At 42.4% G+C, this 22,203-nt stretch overlaps 1 pseudogene; it reads left to right on the forward strand.

Moving 5' to 3' along the window:
- Window positions 1-6,181: 6,181 nt before the first annotated feature.
- On the forward strand, window positions 6,182-21,398 carry LOC114305093 (acireductone dioxygenase 2-like; annotated as a pseudogene).
- The last annotated feature ends 805 nt before the right edge of the window (window positions 21,399-22,203 follow it).

Below are 22,203 nucleotides of genomic sequence, written 5' to 3' on the forward strand. Positions count from 1 at the left end.
CATCAGTTTATAAAGGTTACATTAGAAAAAAGAGAATGACAAATGTAACGCCCTCAAAATAATAACAATAAACCCATCAAATAACACATTCATTAACATATGAAATAACCACATTCTTCCATTCATCAGTGTTTCATTACAAAAAGTATTACATGTTAACAATAAAAGCAAAATGCCCTACGGGCTTACAGCTTTCCAAGTTAACACTTGGTTACAACAAAAGAGTACTAACTCATACACATTAAGCCCTTGGCTTGTATTTACATGTAACACATCAAAAAGTAAAACGACATCATTATGTCCGCCTCAAGCCTCCCAAGCTATGTCCTTGGAGGTGGCATGCTTCATGCACCTGAAAATGATATTCCCATATAGGGTGAGCCACAGCCCAGTAGAAATACACTAAACCAACCATGAACAATGACTAAAATATTAGCAATTGATAGATGGCCAACACTGATACAATCACATAAATCACACATTTATGTCAACCGACTAATGAGTCCAAGTCACTTTTCATTTTCCCTTTTCCAATAGACAAGCATGCTAGCTCTATCATCATTTCCACAGATATGTATAAAAACTATATCCCACATTCAGATAAGCATATAAGCTATATCCACATTCTACAACAGATATGTATAACAACAATATCCACAGATATGCATATAAGCTATATCCACACTTCACAAAGATAAGCATATGAGCTCTATCTTCACTTCTCTAGACAAGCATATGAGCTGTATCTACGGAGTTCATCCCCTTTCTTCTCCCAACACTATCCGGTTTAGAGGTACATCCCCTATCTTCCCCTAAACCGCGGAGTACATCCCCCATCTCCTCCTCTACACATAGCGTATACAAACACAATGGTTCTATATACAATCCCCCAATACATACAATTAATGTATTCTATCAACCGTCAAGTTCCATGACACATTTCATTGTTTAGTTTCAGTTTGCCTAATCAACATGCATTGTCTACAACAATCACGACTATCCTCCACCGATAGCCCCAAGCAATTATTTCTAAACAGAAAATAAATGCACAATGGATATTCAATCAACATTTCATTTTCCTCTTTCTTCACAATTAATTATCCCAATTAATTAAACAATGTAATTAGGTCAATTCCCATAATTAACATTTCAACCCTTAGGTCTCATTTTCATCAATGATTTAACATTCATTCCATTTCTCTAAGCCAAACATGTATTTAGGTTTATTATGAGTAAAACCCCAACTTTTGTAAAATTGCACAAAAGCCCCAAACTTTTACCAAATTACGAAACCAACCCCAACATCTCAAAATACCAAAATTTAAAGACAAAATTCATAGAGAGGAGTAGGATATTCCTACCTCAAACCCGGAGCCTCAAAGGAGATGAAGACCAAAACCAAAATGCTCCAAACCTCGAAATTTTCAGATCAAAAGGAAGCCCTCGACGATCAACAACTTTTTTGTAAAGGCCAAAGATGAGCAACTCACTCCTACTAGATCAAAACCTAGAGAGAAGGTAGAGTCTAGAGTGAGAGGCTCAACAATGGTGTTTTTGGAAAAGTAGGAGAGAGAAGAGAAAGTGAAAAAGTGATTTGAAGAGTCACAAATTCGGGACTTTAACCCAGGTCTCCGCTCGAGCGTAAAACACCCCGCTCGAGCGGCCACTCACAGACTTCCGCTCGAGCGGCTATCCTCCCGCTCGAGCGCAGAATGCACTCGCTCAGCACTTTTGCAGAACCAGACCTCCGCTCGAGCTCCCAACCCTACGCTCGAGCGTACAACACTGCACAACAAATATTGGATGGGTGTATTCCCCGCTCGAGCGCCAACATCTCCGCTCGAGCGGACAGGCCAAAAATCTGGGCAACTAGTTTTGGTTTCTAAACTCAACCAACCTGAAACAAACCCACCCAACACATCCCATAACTCAAATATGAAGTAAAGAGGATGCAAACAAGATAATAAACCACAACTAACATCCACGGACACATGTCCGGACCACTATTCAACAAGGGTAAAACCCGGGATCGCTATAACCTCCCCCCCTTAAAGAATTTCGTCCCCGAAATTAAGCACAAGTTTTCAAAGACAAGTTTTTCTCCACTTTAAACAACGTTACATTTTAACATTCAACAATTTGACCCATTACCGGTCACCCCCCTCCATTTAACAAGAGGCATTTCACAATATGTAAACAACATATGTACCTTCAACATGCATTAGCATTATGCATTAACTTTCCAATTTCAACAATATATTCAACATATACAATGTTATATTCAACTTCCATATGAGGCAAGTTCCAAAACATACTTCCAATAACCAAAACATTTTCAATGTTTCACAACTTAAGACATATATAAAAGCTCTTAAGTTCAACAAAATTTAATTACAAGATTACATATCAACAAACAAGTCCGGATATTTCTCTCGGACTTCCAACTCACGTTCCCAAGTGGCTTCCTCCACTCCGTGATGTTTCCACAAGACTTTCACCAAAGGAATGGTCTTGCCACGCAGGATCTGATCCCGCCTATCCAAGACCCGAACCGGTCTCTCCTCATACGAGGCATCCTCATCTACCTCTAAATCGGTCCAATCCAACACATGTGATGGATCTGGCTCATACTTCCGAAGCATACTCACATGAAACACGTCATGCACTCCAGACAACTGCGGCGGTAAGGCTAACCGATAAGCAACCTCGCCAATCCTCTCAAGGATCTCAAAAGGACCAATAAACCGAGGGGATAACTTCCCACTCTTCCCAAACCTCATCAGGCCTCGCCTAGGTGATATTTTCAGAAAGACATGATCACCTACTTCAAACGCCAAAGGCCTCCTCCTACGGTCGGCGTAACTCTTTTGTCGACTCTGGGCTGTAATAAGCCTCCTACGGATAAGCTCAACTTTCTCCGTCGTTTCCCTAACCAACTCCGGACCCAACAAAGGTGCATCACCCACCTCGGCCCAACAAACCGGAGACCTACAAGGTCGACCATACAAGGCCTCAAATGGTGCCATACCGATGCTAGACTGAAAACTGTTGTTGTAGGCAAACTCTACCAATGGCAAGTGCCTCTCCCACGTCCCACTAAAGTCCAGGACACAACCCCGAAGCATATCCTCGAGGATCTGAATAGTACGCTCGGACTGCCCATCAGTCTGAGGATGATAAGCCGTACTAAAGGTCAACTTAGTGCCCAAGGCACTCTGCAAACTCTGCCACAACCTAGCAGTAAAACGAGGATCTCTATCTGAGACGATCGTCACTGGGACCCCGTGCAATCTCACTAAGTCCCGAACATACAAATCGGCAAGATGATCCACCGAATCTCTCACGCGCATAGGAATGAAATGCGCCGACTTAGTCAACCGGTCTACAACCACCCAAATAGCATCGCTACCCCGCTGAGTCCTCGGAAGACCTACAACGAAGTCCATAGTGATATGCTCCCACTTCCACTCGGCAATAGGCAAGGGTTGCAACAAACCCGCTGGCCTCTGATGCTCGGCCTTCACTTGCTGGCAAGTAAGGCACTTCGATACGAAAATCGCCACATCTCTCTTCATACCCCGCCACCAAAACTGGCGACCCAAATCCTGATACATCTTAGTACCTCCCGGATGCACCGCAAGGCGCGAATGGTGAAACTCTCGGAGTACCTCCTCTCGGCAAGACTCCGGTACAAACAAACGGTCTCGGTATCTCACACTCAGGTCGGGATACACCGTCAAACCCTTTTCAACTTTCCCACTGGAGATCTTCTCTCGGAGAGATCCTACCTCAAGGTCACCTCTCTGTGCCTCTAACACTCTAATCACAAGCGTAGGCTGTGCAACAACAGAAAACAAGGCCGCAGCCTCAACAGATTCGCCCGGTAGCAAATCAAACTCACCAAGTGCTCCCAACATCTCCCATTCCCGGATGGCTATACTAGCTACATCACTAATGGATTTCCTACTAAGGGCATCGGCCACAACATTGGCCTTTCCCGGATGATAATGCAACTCAAAATCATAATCCTCGATGAACTCCATCCATCTCCTCTGCCTCAAATTCAAGTCTCTCTGTGTAAACAGATACTTCAAACTCTTATGGTCCGAGAACACCTCGAACTTCTCACCATAAAGGTAGTGCCTCCAGATTTTCAAGGCAAAGATCACAGCTGCTAACTCTAGGTCGTGTGTGGGGTAATTCTTTTCGTGTATTTTCAACTGACATGAGCCATAAGCTACTACTTTCCCTTCTTGCATCAACACACAACCCAAACCCTCTCGTGAGGCATCACAATAAACCGCATAACCCAACCCTCTCTCCGGAATAATTAACACCGGAGCGGTGGTCAATCTAACCTTCAGCTCTTGGAACGACTTTTCACAAGTCTCACTCCACACAAACTTGACTCCTTTCCGAGTCAGCCTAGTCAACGGTGATGCTAACCTGGAAAAATCTTTCACAAACCGACGGTAATATCCAGCTAATCCCAGAAAACTGCGGATCTCGAACACACTCTTAGGCTGTGCCCAATCTTGCACTGCCTCAACCTTGGATGTATCAACAGACACCCCTTCCCCGGATACCACGTGGCCTAAGAATTTGACTTCCCTCAGCCAGAATTCACACTTCCCAAACTTGGCATACAGCCTATGGGCTCTAAGTAACTCAAGCACCACTCTCAAGTGTTCCTCGTGCTTCTCCTCTGAAGGCGAATAGATAAGGATGTCGTCCACAAAGACGACCACAAATCGGTCTAAGAACTCCCGGAAGATCTGGTTCATCAAGTCCATAAAGACTGCCGGTGCATTGGTAAGCCCGAATGGCATCACCAGAAACTCATAATGGCCATACCGCGTACGGAATGCCGTCTTCGGAATATCCTCTTCCCTGACCCTCAACTGGTGGTAACCCGATCTCAAGTCTATCTTAGAGAAACAACGGGAACCTTTCAACTGGTCAAACAAATCATCTATACGGGGCATAGGGTACTTATTCTTAACCGTAGCCCGATTCAACTTCCGGTAGTCTATACACAATCTCAAGGCACCATCTTTCTTTTTAACAAAGAGGGCCGGTGCTCCCCACGGCGAAACACTAGGGCGAACAAAACCCTTATCTAACAATTCCTGGAGCTGAACTTTCAACTCAACCAACTCTGCTGGAGCAAAACGGTAAGGTGCCATAGAAATCGGCGCCGTGCCGGGCACTAAATCAATAGAGAACTCTATCTCTCGGTGAGGTGGCAAACTAACAAGATCTTCGGGAAAGACATCCGAATACTCACAAACCACCCTCGGCAACACAATCTGTGTCTCAACACACTCACTACTCTCAAAGCTAGCAAGTAGACTACTAAGCTCACTTCGCCCTCGCGAATCATACCCCGGTGGCAAAACACTACCAACCCGATCTCCCAAGAAATGGAACCACTCCCCGCTCAAGGTACATAACGTGACCCTCTGGCGGTAGCAATCAATAACAGCCCGGTATGACGATAACCAGTCCATACCCAAAATAACATCAAAACCCTTCATGGGCATGACAACAAACGGAAAAGGAAGCCTATTTTTTTTTGTTTTTTGGTAATATTTAAACAACAAAATGATTCTTTTTTTAAAAAGAAAATTATTTTTTGTTAAAATAAATTTTTTTTTATAGTTAATGAATTTTTTTTTTTATTTTGATTCTTTATTTTTTTCAGTTATGAAGGTTGAAAATTTATTTGTTTCATTTTTATTTTAATGAATAAAAAATTATTCTTATATTTTTACTTTGGTAGAAGTAGGGGTAGTATTTTAATGAAAAATATTTTCCATAAATTTTATAAATTGGTTTTTGTTTATTTTTAGAAAAACATAAATTACAAACGCGTTTGGTTTGAACAAAATATTTTAAAAAATTTAAAAACATAAACTAAAAAGCATGTTTGTCTAGGCCTAAAATATTTATATTTATTTTTTGTATTATTTATGACGATGGAATTATACACATTATAATTGGAAAAAAAATATTTGAAAAAAAATATATTTGAAAAGAGATGAGAGAGATAGAGAAAAGAAATGAGTAAGAGAGATGAGTGAAAGAGAGAGAAGAGAAATTCTTGAGAGACACAGAGAGTAAGAGACAGAGAGAAAAAGAGACCCATTTCATTTTTTGACTTTTTCCTCTTTCAATAATAATGGGCTCAGAGAAAGAGATGAGTGTGATTGAGAGAAATGAACGATTGAGAGAGAAGAGAGATGAGTGAGAGAGAGAGACAGACAGAGAGAAAGAAAAAAAGAGAAAGATAAACAAGATGAGCGAGAGATAGACAAAGAGAGAGAGAGAGAGAGAGAGAGAGAGAAAGACAGCAAAAAGAGATGAACAAGAGATATAGAGAGAGTGAGAGGGAGAATAAAGATAAGCAAGAGAGATAGAGAGAACCGGAGAGAAAAGTGATGAGTAACAGAGAGAGAAGGATAAAAAAAGAGAGAGAAACAAGATGAGCGAGAGATAGACACAGAGAAAGAGAGATAGAGAGAGAAAGACAACAAAAAGAAATGAACAAGAGATAGAGAAAGAAACATAGAGAGAGAGAGAGAGAGAGAAAGAAGAAAGATGAACAAGAGAGATAAAGAGCGGAGAGATATGAGAGAGCCAGAGAGAAGAGTGATGAGTGAGAGAGAGGGAAAGATAGAGGGGAAAAGATAGAGAGAGAGATAGAGAGACGAGAGATTTTTTATTTGGCGACCAAAACTTTTTGGTTGCCAAAGGTAAAAACAATTTTTTATTTTCTATTCGGCGACTAAATAGTTTTAGTAGCCAAAACTCAATATATGGCGACTAAAATACTTTTAGTCACTAAAAATAAGTTTTTTGGCGACCAAAATTCTAGTCGCCAAAGATAAAAAAATAATTTTTTATTTTCCATTTGGCGACTAAATTGTTTTAGTAGCCAAAACTCAATATACGGCGACTAAAATATTTTGTCGCTAAAAATAAGTTTTTTGGCAACCAAAATTTTGGTCGCGAATTCCATAACCAACTTATTTTTGGTCTTCCGCAACCAACTTATTTTTTGGTCGCCAAAATGTGACCTTCCGCGACCAAATTTATAGTTGGTCGCCAAAACCATACCACTTTCTGCGACCAACTCATTTTTTGGTCGCCAAAATATGACCTTCTGCGACCAACTCATATTTGGTCGGCAAAAATAATGATCATTCACGACTAATTAATATTTGGTCGCCAAAAGATAACTTTTAGCTACCAACTTTTATATTGGTCGCGAAAAGTGGTCGCTAAAAGTGCAGATTCTTGTAGTGATTTTAGTGGATATTATTGGGCTTTTGTTGGCCACAGGTTATTTTTATCTATTTCATCAAACAGTTAGAAATTAGAGCTATAATACTATTATCATCATTTTATACCATCATTGTCAACTTGTTACTTCATTTCACTTCTTGAATTCACCTTGCTTGGTTTTCAGTTTTCCAAAACACTTTTCAGAAAATTCTACTTTCTTATTTTCCGTATTTTTTTGTTTTTACTGAATTTTTTTAATATTTTAAGCAATTTTTTTACTTTTTAGACACACCTAACATAAATACACCTAAAAAATAAAAAAAATGTAAAAAAAATCTTTTAAAAATTCACTAAATACCAAAAATACAAAAAAATACAATAATTCAGTACATTTCTTGTATTTTTATGTATTTATTAATTTTTTAAAATATTTTTTCACAAATTTTTTACTTTTTAGATACATCTAAGTAAGGTGCATCTAAAATAGTAAAAAAAATGTTTAAAATTTAAAAAATATTTACTAAAAACAAAAAAACACAAAAGTCAAAAAAGTCAATTTTTAAAAAACTTAATCTAAAAAACTCAAACCAAGCACAGTGATTAAGTTTCACCAAGTATTGTGCCTACTTTGATTCTCTGTTTTTTTCTCTTCTCTTTTTTACTAGAAAGGGAATAGAGTGACAAAAGCCTGCGGTGTTCTTTTCAAACGGGTTTATCTATTTTCTTCATATACTTTGTTACAAACACTTTTTAGACTGATTTGACTTTTGTCTCTTGAAGGTCTCAAAGAACATTGATATAGTCTATGGAGGAGGTAGGGCAGGCCTCATGGGTTTGATTTCACAAGCTGTTATTGATTGTGGTTGGCATGTTAATTTTTCTATATATGTTGATTGCAGTCCCACAGCAGCACCAATTTCCAGAATTTCTGTTGCACCAATTTTTGATGCTTTCCGTTGCTTTCAATTTGGTGCAAATTTATCTTTAGGACTTTTGTGAGGTTTCTCAGAAAAGTTACCAAACTATGAAGAGAAAATCAAAAACTTCTTTGAAGAACATCTTCATATTGATGAAAAGATCCGCTACTGTGTGGCAGGAAATGGTAAATTTAGTTGAGATTTGAATTGATTTTGTAATGTTTGTCTGCTTAGGCCTTTTAATTTTTTACATTGTGGTGAAGGTTATTTTGATGTGAGGGATCGTAATGATGCTTGGATCCATGTCTTGGTAAAAAAAAGGTGGAATAATTATCTTGCCCGCTAGAATTTATCATCGCTTTACACTCGATTCAAACTATTATTTAAAGGTAATTTCGTAACATATCAATAGTGATTTTACTTGATCATACAGGCATACACAAAGCAGTACTCCCTTTTTTCCCTTGACCCTGTGAAGCTTAATCTTTATGGAAGAGCAGAAAATAAAAAAAAAATTACAGTAGTTTCTTGTTATTGTTGGATAGTCCCTGAATTGCATGAATGATTCAGTCTCAAAATTATTTGATTGAAACTTCTTGATTTCTATGCCAATACACCATAACTGAATACTTGCTAGCTACGGTAAAACTTTGTGAATTGAGAGGGTAATTTTGGTAAAAATTGGGCCGAGCTATGAGATTGTCATATTGGGCCACAATACAAAGGGCTGAGTAGAAAAGGCCGTAAAAGTTACTTCGGCCCAAAAGAGTTATAGAGTTACTCCGGCCCAAGAATTGTAAAGTTACTCCGGTCCGAAAGCAACTTGGAGTTAGGCCGGTATCAGTGGTAGTCCGGTCATGAGGTATTGTGGTTAGAACGGTCAAAACCTTGCTACTCGGTAGCTCGGACTAAATACAACATGAGGTGAACAGGAGAGAACCGAGATAAGGAGGAGTGAAAGGAAGAACCGAACTAAGGATAGTTCGGCCTACTCTGTGGCTCAGCATAGCCAGTTTTATTTCGGTCATATGGTAGTTCGGCCATGGTAAAAACCATCTCACTTGGTTTAAGCAGTGAGGGGGGTGTTGAAGGATAAGCATTATCTTTCAGGAGTATGAATCCTAGGAGGACTCTGCTTGGAGGAATAGAAGTCCTACTAGGATTGTGCCACACGAAACCTATAAAAGCTCACAAACAACACCTTTGGGGAGGTAACACACAACTTTGCTTTCTGAATACATAGAGTTTTGTCTATTTGTCAAGTTTGCTTACTTAGGCATCGGAGAGGTTTCCAGCACACACCCGCCGGCTAGCTCACGTTTGTGTTTTCAGGTGATAAAGCGACGTCGTACGGAAGAGCGCAGACTTGGTCAACAGGATTACACGAGAAGGTGTATTTCTTTCCCGAACAATTGGCGCCGTCTGTGGGAAGAACAGACAGAACAAAACCTCTTGATTAAAGCTTCTCCCCTTTACAATCAATGGCACACATTGAAGAATTGCTGCAGTCCGCCGTCGACGGGCTAACTCCAGACGGAGGCGCAAGGCGTGAAGGATTACCTTCTGTCCCTCCCATGGCGGACTTGGAGTCCCAGCGACATAACTCTAGGAGAGATACTAGGGGAAGACGGACTCACAGCCCCTGTCAATCTCATTCTCAAAGTCCTGACAGGCAAAGGCGGAGGATTGACCCTCAAGCTCTGGAAGATCGCATGAAAGAGCAAGATGAATTGATAAGAAAGATGGCGGCGGACATGGAGGCCTTGAAACGCCAGATGAAGAAAAAAGAAGTGGCGACAGGAGAGGGGCGCAAAAACAAGACGCCCCCTCGCCACTCAGAAAATCGTAGTAGGAATACTACGCCCTCGCAAGGAGAGAGCAGAAGCCTCAGGACAGGCGACACTCAATCTTGGTCTTCCAGAACTCGTCACTCCAGGAGATCTGAAAGATCATACACTGAAGGAAGCACGTATTGGCCCTCGCATTCACACCAAACCAGATCTAGACAAACGAAGTTACCCAGGTCATCCGACTTACGAACCGTGCTCGAAGAAAAAGCACGATGCAAGGAGGATGCCAGGGCAAGGGATCCACACAGAGTTTCTGCCTTACAGCGGTTGGCTCCTCGGATGCATGGAAGCGTCGAGGTTGGAATGCTAATACCGCGCCCTGCCTACGAACCAACGGACAAAGCACTAGCAAGGCTGCAGACTTCGCCGTTTGTTCCAGCGATTGAAAACACGCCCCTACCATCAGGCTTCCTTCAGTCGAAATTCACTACATATGAAGGGAAGACGGACCCGTACTCACACTTAAGCCACTTTCGCCAAGTGATGGCCGTTTACAGGCGAAACGAGGCCTTAATGTGCATACTCTTCCCGTCTAGCCTTGGCGACCTAGGCTTGACTTGGTTCGAGAAACTCCCTGAGGGCAGCATAGCCTCTTGGGCGCAATTGGCAGAAGCGTTCGTAACAAGGTTCCGAACAAACACTAAAACCCCGGTGAAGATCGACCAGCTACTCTCCATCGACATGGGCGATAAAGAGACCCTAAGATCCTACAACAGTCGCTACTGGGAGACATTCAATCAGATTGGGGACTGCCCCACCAATCTCGCCATTGCACAGTATAAAAGAGGCCTTCCAGTTGGGAACAGACTAAGGGACTCAATCACCATGGCGCCACCCCTCACCATGGAAGCCCTGATGGAAAGAGTGCATCAGCACATCAGGGTAGAGGAGGATGGCGCACGTGCCAAAGCAAAATCCTGTGCGACCGCAGTACCAGAAAAGAAAACCTCAGCAAAGGTCAATACAGTGGATCGTCAGAACAGAAACGGACGTGGCAGATGAGATAACGGAGAAGATCCGGATAAAAGATGGTTGAGAATCCGCAATTCCATAACCACGGTGTTCAAGAAGCCGATATATCGGATTCTGAGCGAAATAAGAGATGAGCCTTTCGTCAAGTGGCCAGCCAAGCTGCGAGAAGCCCAGAAGGACTATGACGAAAGATCGCGATGCACCTTCCACAAAGAAAAGGGGCACCGAACTGAGAATTGCACACTATTGAGACAGCACCTGGAGGAGTTGGTGGCGGCAGGTCACTTGGACAAATACATTGAAGGAGGGACGCAGCTTGCTCCCCAGGACCATAATAACCCCAATAGAATGCCAATCGGTGCCCCACCTCAAGGCATTATCAATGTGATACATGGAGTCTTTGAACCTGAGCGTGTATGCGAGCTCAGGGGATCAATCAAAAAGGCTGAGCACTTTAGAGAAGTGCTAAGTGCCCAACCTGCCATCAAGAAGGGGAAAACAGAGGCAACAAACGTCATGTCTTTTTCGGATAAAGACTTGGATCGAATATACTGTCCTCACAATGATGCCCTAGTCGTCACTCTCCGAGTCAAGGATTTAGACACCAAGCGGATTCTGATTGACCAGGGTAGTTCATGTGAAATCATGTACTACGAAACATTTAAACAACTGAAGCTGCAAGACAAAGACTTGGCGCCTGCAGTATCTCCCCTAATTGGATTCAACTTCATGCCAGAATGGCCCGTCGGCAAAATAATTCTTCCAGTCAGAGCAGGAAGCGTAACAAAACAAGTGGAGTTCTGGGTATTGAAGGTTCCCTCCACTTACAACATCATCCTGGGCAGGACATGGCTGCATGCCATGCGATCGGTGGCATCATCTTACCACCAAGTAATGCGGTTTCCCAACGACACGGGAATAATTGAAGAAGTCTATGGAGATCAGATCATGTCAAAGCAATGTTTCGCCATGGTGAATGGCAGCCGCGCTGCCAAAGGATATGTTCATTCGGTGGAAGAGCCTGAAAGCAATGAACTATTCGCGGATGTCGGCAAAGAGGCTGATCAGAAAGCAGTGGAGGACTTGGTAGAGGTAAAAATAGATGAAAAGAACCCGGATAAGTTCTTCTTGCTCGGCTTGTCGTTGTCCAGCACTGAGAGATTAGAGGTCTTGGAATTCTTGACCTCTAACATCGAAGTGTTCGCCTGGACACCCTACGACATGCCAGGCATTGACCCAAACTTCATCAGTCACCAACTTAATGTCCACCCATCCGCCAGACCAATCATCCAACGAACACGCAGATCGACACTCCACCACGCCGAGATAGTGGTGGAAGAAGTAGGCAACCTGCTGGAGGCAGGAGCAATTAGAGAAGTGCACTACCCAAAATGGATCTCCAACACGGTTGTCGTACCAAAGAAAAATGGCAAATGGCGTGTCTACGTCGACTACAAAACAGTCAACAATGCGTGCCCAAAAGATAGCTTTCCTCTACCACGGATAGATCAACTGGTAGACCTAACAGCAGGGCACAACCGACTTAGCTTTCTGGATGCATACAGAGGCTACCACCAAATCGCCATGCATAAGCCAGATCAGGAGGTCACATCCTTTACGACTCTAAGAGGACTATACTGTTACAAGGTCATGCCCTTTGGCCTGAAGAACGCAGGGGCAACATTCCAACAAATGGTCACCAAGATGTTTGAACCATTGCTAGGCAGAACAATGGAGGCTTACATCGACGACATGGTGGTCAAGAGCAAGGATGAGAATGACCATCTTAAAGACCTAGGCGAGATGTTTGAGATCCTGAAGAAGCACAAGTTGCGCCTTAATGCGTCCAAGTGTACATTCGGAGTAGGATCTGGCAAATTCCTGGGTTTCCTTGTGACCAACCAAGGTATAAAAGCAGACCCCTCTCAGATCAAAGCAATCCAAGATTTGGAGAGACCAAACTCTGTGAAAGAAGTGCAGCATCTCACCGGCATGGCAGCTGCACTTAACCGATTTATCAGCCGGTCGTCAGATAGACTACGACCATTTTTTCATGCCTTAAAGGCCAAGTTTGAGTGGGATGAAGAATGCGACCAAGCTCTGGAGAGCTTGAAGGAGTATATGTCTTCCCCACCGCTGCTTGTTACCCCAGTGCCTGGTGAAGAACTCTTCTTGTACCTGGCAGTCTCTCAGCACGCAGTTAGCGCAGTGTTGGTTCGTGCAGAAGGAATCTAACACTTGCCCATCTATTATGTCAGCAAGACATTGTTGGGAGCTGAAACAAGGTATTTACCACTGGAAAAACTGGCATTAGCCTTGATGATGGTCTCCAGGAAATTGGCACACTACTTTCACGCCCACACCATAGTCGTCCTCACAGCTTTCCCATTAAAAGCTTTGTTTGAGAGGGTGAACTTTTCTGGGCGAATTTTGAAGTGGGCAGTAGAGTTGGGACAATTCGACATCAAGTTCCAACCCAGGACCGCAATAAAAGCCCAATCTTTGGCAGACTTCGTCGCAGAATTTACTCCAGGAAGTCATCATATCTGCCCGGTCGACCTAACTGACACAACCGAACTAGGGATGGAAGTTGACGCCGGAATAGCGCAACCCCTAGCAGAAAGCACTCTGTCAGACTCCAAGGCAGACCAAATTAAAGACAGCAAGGAAGAAACAAACCAAGACTCACTAACAGTACAATCAGATGGCGAGGGGCAGACAGCAAGCAAGGACCTTGAAGAAAACACCATTCTTGACCCCACGACATCATCTGACCCCTCCACTTGTTGGAAGTTGTTCGTTGGAGAGATGTGGAAGCTCTTTGTGGATGGAGCATCCAACCGGCATGGTGCAGGACTTGGCATAGTCCTCATCTCCCCAGACGGCCTGGTTATAGAGAAAGCAATCAACCTTGGCTTCCCAGCATCAAACAATGAAGCGGAGTACGAAGCACTTCTCGCGGGACTCAAATCAGCATATTACATGATGGCTACCGAACTAATGGTCTACAGCGACTCACAGTTGGTGGTAAACCAAATTTCTGGCGACTATGAAGCAAAGGATGATAGGATGGCCAAGTACCAAGAATTGGTCAGAACAGAGATCAAGAAGTTTGATGTAGTAAGGATAGAACAAATCGGCAGGGAGGAAAACAGTAGAGCAGACGAACTAGCAGGCCTCGCTTCGATGGCCGATACCTCCATACCTCATCCACTACTGATCGACTACCTACCTAGACCAAGCATTGAAGACCCCGAAGTAGAAGAGGTATGTTGCGCAGAGCTAGGCCCCTCTTGGATGGACCCCATCATCCTATTTTTAAAAGACGGCATCTTACCAGAAGAGAAAAAAGAAGCCAACAGAATAAGAGCAAAGTCGCAGCGATTTTGGCTCTCCTCATCTTTGGCATTATACAAAAAGTCGTTCTCAGGACCCTATCTAAAGTGTGTCCACCCCAGCAAAGTGGAAGCATTCTTGTACGAGATACACGCAGGAGTGTGCGAAAGCCATCAAGGAGAAAGATCGTTAGTTTACAGGGCCATTTCACAAGGATACTGGTGGCCATACATGCAGACAGACTTAGAGAAATATGTGAAGAAGTGTGAGAAATGCCAAAAATTCGCACACCAAATACATCAACTAGCAAGAGAACTCCTACCATTAACCAGCCCATGGCCTTTCGCAATGTGGGGCTTGGACATAGTAGGACCACTTCCAACAGCACCTGGCAACAGGAAGTTCTTTCTCGCAGCAACAGACTACTTCACAAAGTGGGTGGAAGCAGAAGCATTGGCATCAATCAAAGAAAAAGATGTGAAGAAGTTCGTTTGGCAGAATATCATCACTCGGTTTGGCATACCAAAAGCCCTAATCTCAGACAATGGCACTCAGTTCGACGGCAGAATCTTCAGAGGCTTTTGTGAAGAGTACAAGATAGAGTTCTACAATTCTACACCGGCATATCCTCAAGCAAATGGCCAAGCAGAAGCATCAAATAAAGTCGTCTTGGATGGATTGAGGAAAAGGTTAGAGAAGGCAAAAGGTAAGTGGGCGGACGAGCTTCTTCATGTTTTATGGGCTTACCGCACCACACCTCGGCGATCGACAGGAGAGACACCATTCTCCTTAGCCTACGGAATGGAAGCAGTAATCCCACTGGAAGTTGGCCTCCCCACAATTCAAAGCGAAAATTTTGATCCAGACTTGAATGGAGAAGCCATAGCATTAGAACTTGACCTTGCGGAAGAAAGAAGGGAAAAAGCACTGGTTCACATTGCCTCATACCAACGAGAGTTAATCAGAAAATACAACAAAACGGTGCATCCAAGGCAATTCAAGATCGGAGATTGGGTACTGCGCAAAGTGATGGGAAACACCTTGATACCAGAAGATGGCAAGTTAGGGCCAAACTGGGAAGGTCCTTACAAAGTGGTTGGGTTAGCAGGCAAAGGGGCATACCACTTAGAAGACAAGGACGACAAAGCAATCCCTAGGCCATGGAACACGGCCAATCTCAAGTTATTTTATTTTTAGCTTTTTTCATTTCAAACATGTGTAATTTCTTTTTCTTCAATAAAACAATCGATTCTTTTCAGCATGCGTTGATCTCTGTAAAAGTTAGCTTTAGTGAAGTTAGGAATATTGCAAACCTTTTATTCTAAGTTAGCTGGAAAAACTAACTTAGAGATTGGCTGGATTAAACCAACACCCTTCCTAAGCCCAGGATAAGGATCCAGGCTGCAGGACGTTTGGTCGGAATAACCAAACATTATTCTAAGTTAGCTGGAAAAACTAACTTAGAGGTTGGCTGGATTAAACCAACACCCTTCCTAAGCCCAGGATAAGGATCCAGGCTGCAGGACGTTTGGTCGGAATAACCAAACATTATTCTAAGTTGGCTGGAAAAACTTAGAGGTTGGCTAGATTAAACCAACTTTGTACTCTTCAGCCGAAGTATGGGTATGGCTGAAGTATGGTTGGTTGGATTAAACCAACTCTTTGTACTCTTCAGCCGAAGTATGGGCATGGCTGAAGAGTGGTTGGCTGGATTACACCAACTCTTTGTACTCTTCAGCCGAAGTAAGGGTATGGCTGAAGAGTGGTTGGCTGGATTAAACCAACACCCTTCTTAAGCCCAGGATAAGGATCCAGGCTGCAGGACGTTTGGTCAGAATAACCAAACATTATTCTAAGTTGGCTGGAAAAACTAACTTTGAGGTTGGCTGGATTAAACCAACTCTTTGGTCTCTTCAGCCGAAGTATGGGTATGGCTGAAGTGTGGTTGGCTGGACTACACCAACTCTTTGTACTCTTCAGCCGAGGTAAGGGTATGGCTGAAGAGTGGTTGGCTGGATTAAACCAACTCTGAGTACTCCTCAGTCGAAGTAATTATGTCGGCTAAGGAGTGGTTGGCTGGTAAGCATAGCTAGTTTGAGCAGCCAAAACCGAGATAACAGTTGAAAGCACAAAGATCGTGGAAAAATCATAACAAGTACCAAAACGTAAACATCAGCCGAAGTAAGAGTTAATGAAAATTTTCATTCATCCGGAAGCAAGTACAAAGGAGGGGCTGTAGCCCAGTTACAAAAGTAAAAAAAAAAAAGAGTACAAAATCAAGAGAAAAGATCATCAATTTCGGCATCAAACGCAGCATCGGCATCAACATGAAGACCGGTTTCAGGCGCGAGCTCGTTCTCGGTCACAAGGGTGGTTTCGGTCGGAACAACGGTTTCACCTGGTTGTTCAATAGTTAGGTCTTCCAAAGTGGGCTCCAGCCGAACTGACAGGTCCGCATTGACAACTGGAGTATCCTCAGAGGCAGAGTCTTCGTCAGAGTCTGAGCCTTCGAGAAATTCCTGCTGAATGGCATCAGCATACTCCACCAGGGAGTTCGGTATGAAGTAGGCTGGAGGGTTGAAAACCTCGGTCTGTGGATCGTGGCCGAGCTTCTCAACGGCTGCCCTCCAGCCGCACTTAAAGAAAAGTTCCTTGGCGGCTTCACACTGCTTGACATATGTATCCTCTGCCTTCTTGAAGCCTTTCTTTTCGGCTCCTTTTGCGCTCTCCTTCAGCTGGGTTATCTCAGTATCTTTCTTCTTTTCAAGCTTTACCAGCTCGCGCAGATACTTGTCTTTTAGCACAATGGTGGCCTTTTGCTTTTCTGCCTCGGCCGAACTAACCAATCCGGCCAGTCGGCCATTCTCAGCTCGTAACTCGGCCATTTGCTTTCTGGCCTCCTCTAGCTCGGTCGCCTTCGCTTTAGCTTCTGCCACGGCTTGCCTTGTTGTTTTCCTGAGCTCTACCACCTTCCTGTAAGTGATGTTGTTTTTCTGAATGGCCTGACAAAACAAAGACTTCCCTTGAGCCGAAGTGAAAGTTGGAAAAATTAGACAGAAAAACGGACAGAGCTACTTACCAAGATCATGGATTTTGTTGAAGACAGGATGGCCTTCAGTTCGGTGTTCAGTTGCTTTTGGTGGTGCTCCATATCTTTGGGGAGGCACACACTCTTGGCCAGGTTGAAGGCCAACTAGTGATCCTTCTCAGCAACAACCGAGTCAGAGTCTTGGATATCTCGGTTGTTGAAGGAAAGTTTTGGCACCCAGCTAATGGTAGTTCGGTCGGAAGGCTCCGGTTGGGGGCTCGGTGGCAGGCTTGGTGGAAGAGCAGTTTCTTCTTCATCAACCAAACTTGGTTCGGTTTCGGCGGTCCGGGCGCGCTTGGTTCGGCGGGATGAGGATGGTTGTTGAATAGGAAGGGCCACCACCGTTTCTTGGGTTTGACTTGCTGGTAGTACTTCGGCCCTGTTGGTTTCGGTCAAGAGAGCCCTTACTCTGTTCTTTTTGGCCATCTCCTCTTCAGTAGTGAGTGGAATTAGTCTGATCTGGGGTAAGGTTGGGTCCGGCTCTGGGGCGTCTTCAAGAAGAAAATCAGTCACTTTGGCTTTTCGGCGACCACTGTATCTGTAGGTCGGCTCGAACTTCAGCAATTTGGCCCAGCTACGTTCTGGATACCGTAGTGCGGCGCGCAAAATGGCTAGGTTTGGGTAGCTGTATAAAGAGTGAAGGTGGGCAGAATCTGTGAAAGAAGACAACTGTTAGTCCGGTTGATACATTAAAAAACCGAAATATAAAAAAAATGCAAGCAAGAAAACCGAAGTAAATTTACTGGGCTCTCCTTTTTTCCAATTTATAGGTCGGCCAGGAATCTGGGCTTGACGATCCTCAAAGTTCCCAGACACCCAGAAAAAATCGTCGTCGTTTAAGTCTTTGTCCGGTGTATATTTTATTATCTTCTCTCGGCGGCGACGTATTCTTAGATAATAGACCCACCCATCTTCTTTTGAACCAATAGAGTATTGGTGGAAGATTTCGGCCAGGCCAAGGTTTAGTCCGGCTTGGCGGTCCAGTTCGGCTATTCCCATGATGATGCGGTATGAATTGGTGGATAGTTGGGTGGGGCATAATCTAGTTTGCCTAAGAAACTCACAGATTAAAAGTTGGACTGGAAATCGTAGTCCGGTTTCAATAATTGACAAAAGGGTGAAGGGGACAAAGCCTTCATTACCCCATGGAATGACATCTTTTTCGGCTAAGATCAAGTGGACGTCATCGGGTATATTGTAGTCTTTTCTGAATTCGGCTAGGCCGCCCGGAGTATTTACTAGGTACCTATACTTCCCCATCTATTGTATAAATTATGAATAAGTTATGTCGGTGCAAAAATTGTGCTCAGTAGCTCGGTTGAGCGCACGAAGGAGTGCCTGGGCAACCTAAGTCTACAAAGTAGAAAACAAAGGGGTTAAGCACAGATCATTGGACCGTGCTACAAATTAAAAGCAAGGTAAAAGAGCCCTACTTCGGCTTTGTGGACAGGTTCTATCTCGGTTTAGCAAAATGCTTGGGAGCTCGGTTTGAGTAGGGTTCTTATTAGCCAGATCTTGGCAAGCATCTCGGCATATTGGCTTTGGAAACAATTTTGTTAGACCGGTTCATCGTCTAGGGGCAGCTTTCTGAGTTCGGTCTAAAAAACTAAGAAAGCTGGTTTAGCCCCAAAGGCCTAAATCGGTTGAACTATGAGTTTTGTTGCTTCGGTTGAGACTCTAGGGGCAGCTTTCTGAGTTTGGTTTAGAAACTAAGAAAGCTGGCTTAGCCCCAAGGCCTAGCTCGGTTGAATACCAAGGTTCCTAGTTTACTGAGTACAGAACTTCGTTCGGTAAGCGTATCTCGGCTAAAGTGTATCTAGTTCGGTTATTGTCTGAATTGATCTACCTATATAGCACAAACAGTTTCCTAGTTCTGTTGGGACATGATTCTGGATCAAAAACGAGTTTCTATAGGATATATAACATATACTCATAGGTTCTACTGATTTTTCCATGAAAGTACAGAAGCAAAAACAAGAATGTACAAGCATGTTTCGCAAAAACATAGAAAGCAGAAATAAGAAAAACAAAACAGATTTTGTGAAGCTTACCAGAAGAAGATGAAGCTGGTGATGGGAGCAACAGCACCAATGAAGAACACGAACTCAGGTTGGAGAAGCAGAGGCACGAAGAGAGAAGAAGGTAAAAAGTGTGGGTGAATGATTCAAAGACAGAAAGCTTGTTTTGTGGAAAGAGAGAGAAAGGGCAGGAACTGTTCAAAAATTGCGAAATACGAAGACGCCGTTGACAGCTGCCTTCCGTGAATGGGAACGTGCCACGTGTATACGGAATAGGAAGCGATTCAGTTTTCGGTGATTGAAAAGACATTGTGACCGGATGGGAGCGGCTCGGTTTAAGTTTAGCTCGGCAGGATAAACTAAATGGTTGTAGCTCGGCTGGAAGGTTTGGGGACTATAGCTCGGCTGATAAACAGATAATCCCTATCATGCTATGCATAGATGGAATTAAGGGGCAATTGAGAAGGTAATTTTGGTAAAAATTGGGCCGAGCTATGAGATTGTCATATTGGGCCACAATACAAAGGGCTGAGTAGAAAAGGCCGTAAAAGTTACTCCGGCCCAAAAGAGGTATAGAGTTACTCCGGCCCAAGAATTGTAAAGTTACTCCGGTCCGAAAGCAACTTGGAGTTAGGCCGGTATCGGTGGTAGTCCGGTCATGAGGTATTGTGGTTAGAACGGTCAAAATCCTGCTACTTGGTAGCTCGGACTAAATACAACATGAGGCGAACAGGAGAGAACCGAGATAAGGAGGAGTGAAAGGAAGAACCGAACTAAGGATAGTTCGGCCTACTCTGTGGCTCAGCATAGCCAGTTTTATTTCGGTCATATGGTAGTTCGACCATGGTAAAAACCATCTCACTTGGTTTAAGCAGTGAGGGGGGTGTTGAAGGATAAGCATTATTTTTCAGGAGTATGAATCCTAGGAGGACTCTGCTTGGCGGAATAGAAGTCCTACTAGGATTGTGCCACACGAAACCTATAAAAGCTCACAAACAACACCTTTGGGGAGGTAACACACAACTTTGCTTTCTGAATACAGAGAGTTTTGTCTATTTGTCGAGTTTGCTGACTTAGGCATCAGAGAGGTTTCCGGCACACACCCACCGGCTAGCTCACGTTTGTGTTTTCAGGTGATAAAGCGACGTCGTACGGAGGAGCGCAGACTTGGTCAACAGGATTATACGAGAAGGTGTATTTCTTTCCCGTACATGAATCAACTACATTCATGTTTTTTGCTTTTAAGTTATTGTTGCTGGACATCTTTACATATCATCCCCACTAGCAACTTATGAACTAAACGCCATTTGCAAAATGTTGCCCATGTTTAAAAAATGATTATTGTTATCAAGAAAATCATAAATTTGTTTCTAGTGAAGAATTTAATTTTGTAGGCAATGTGGCTTTTTATTTGTGATCCTATTTGGACTCCTGTCAACCGTCCTCGTGATCACCTACCTGCGAGGTTGGACTTGACCTTTCTTGTTTTTCATTTTTGGATAATTCAAGATTTTGGAGCCTTCCTTTAATCTAAATAATAAGTTGGTTTCTTATTTGCAGAAAAGAGTCTGTTAAGAACTTTGTGCAGAAGGAATCTGCCAATCAGGCTGTTATGCTGCTGCAGCTTGAAATCTGGTTTTTGCTTTTAAAAACTTGGAACTATTCTGTGGCTTCTTATAAAAGAGTGAAAAATGAAAAATAGACAGAACTGTCGTGGCTCTTTTAAACATAGTATGCTTGTGTGACTTGCTATTATAGAATGAGTTTGTGGAATACAAGTTATAAACTTAATATATAGTACTATATATGAAAAGCATATTATGTAAATCTAGTTACATGAGTATGTAGAGGCACGTGCTTCTATCATGGCTTATAAAAGGCATATTATGTAAATTTGGTTACATTATCTAGATTTTTTAAAGAATTTTGTTAGGTGATTGTGCTCGTAAGAAATGATGTACAATGTTTATAATAAAAAAATTATTTGCGACAACAAAAAATTCGTTGCTAAAAAGCTATTATTGTATTATTTATAAAATGTTATTGAAAACTATCTACAACGGTAATAAAATGGTTGCCAAAAAACATGTTAATATTTTTTCTTTGTTTTTTGCCGACGGAAAAATAGCTACCACCATAAGTAGTTTAGGGGATCGCAAATAATTTGCGACTGCTGCTTTACCATCACAAAAAATATTTGTCACCAACACATTCGCGTCCCCCATTTGTAGTCACATGAGCCGTTGCAAAAGGTGTTTTGCGATTGTATTTTTATTATTTGCGATAGCTTATGGCGGTCGCAAAAAGTACTTTTTCTAGTAGTGTTGGTTTCAATTTTTTGAATTTAATTTTTTAAAAAGATTTTTTTATTTTTCATATTTTTTTGTTTATAGTGAATTTTTTTTTTCTTTTTTAGATGCACCTTACTTAAATGTATCTAAAAAAATAAAACATTTTTAAAAAATTTATTTTAAAAAATCAATAAATACACAAGAATACGAAAAATGAACTGAATTCTCGTATTTTTTTTTATATTTTTGATATTTAGTAAATTTTCTATAATAGAAAAAAGTTCACAAATATTATACTTTTCAATTGTATTTATATTAGGTGTATCTAAAAATTAAAAAAAAAATACTTAGAATATTAAAAAAATTTAGTGAAAAGATAAAAATACAAAAAAATAAAAAATTTCAATTTTTAAAAAAATAAATCCTGAAAAATCAAATCAAACA

This window comes from Camellia sinensis, chromosome 2 (genome assembly GCF_055761805.1).
Source record: "Camellia sinensis isolate YWXY chromosome 2, ASM5576180v1, whole genome shotgun sequence".
Lineage (NCBI taxonomy): Eukaryota > Viridiplantae > Streptophyta > Magnoliopsida > Ericales > Theaceae > Camellia > Camellia sinensis.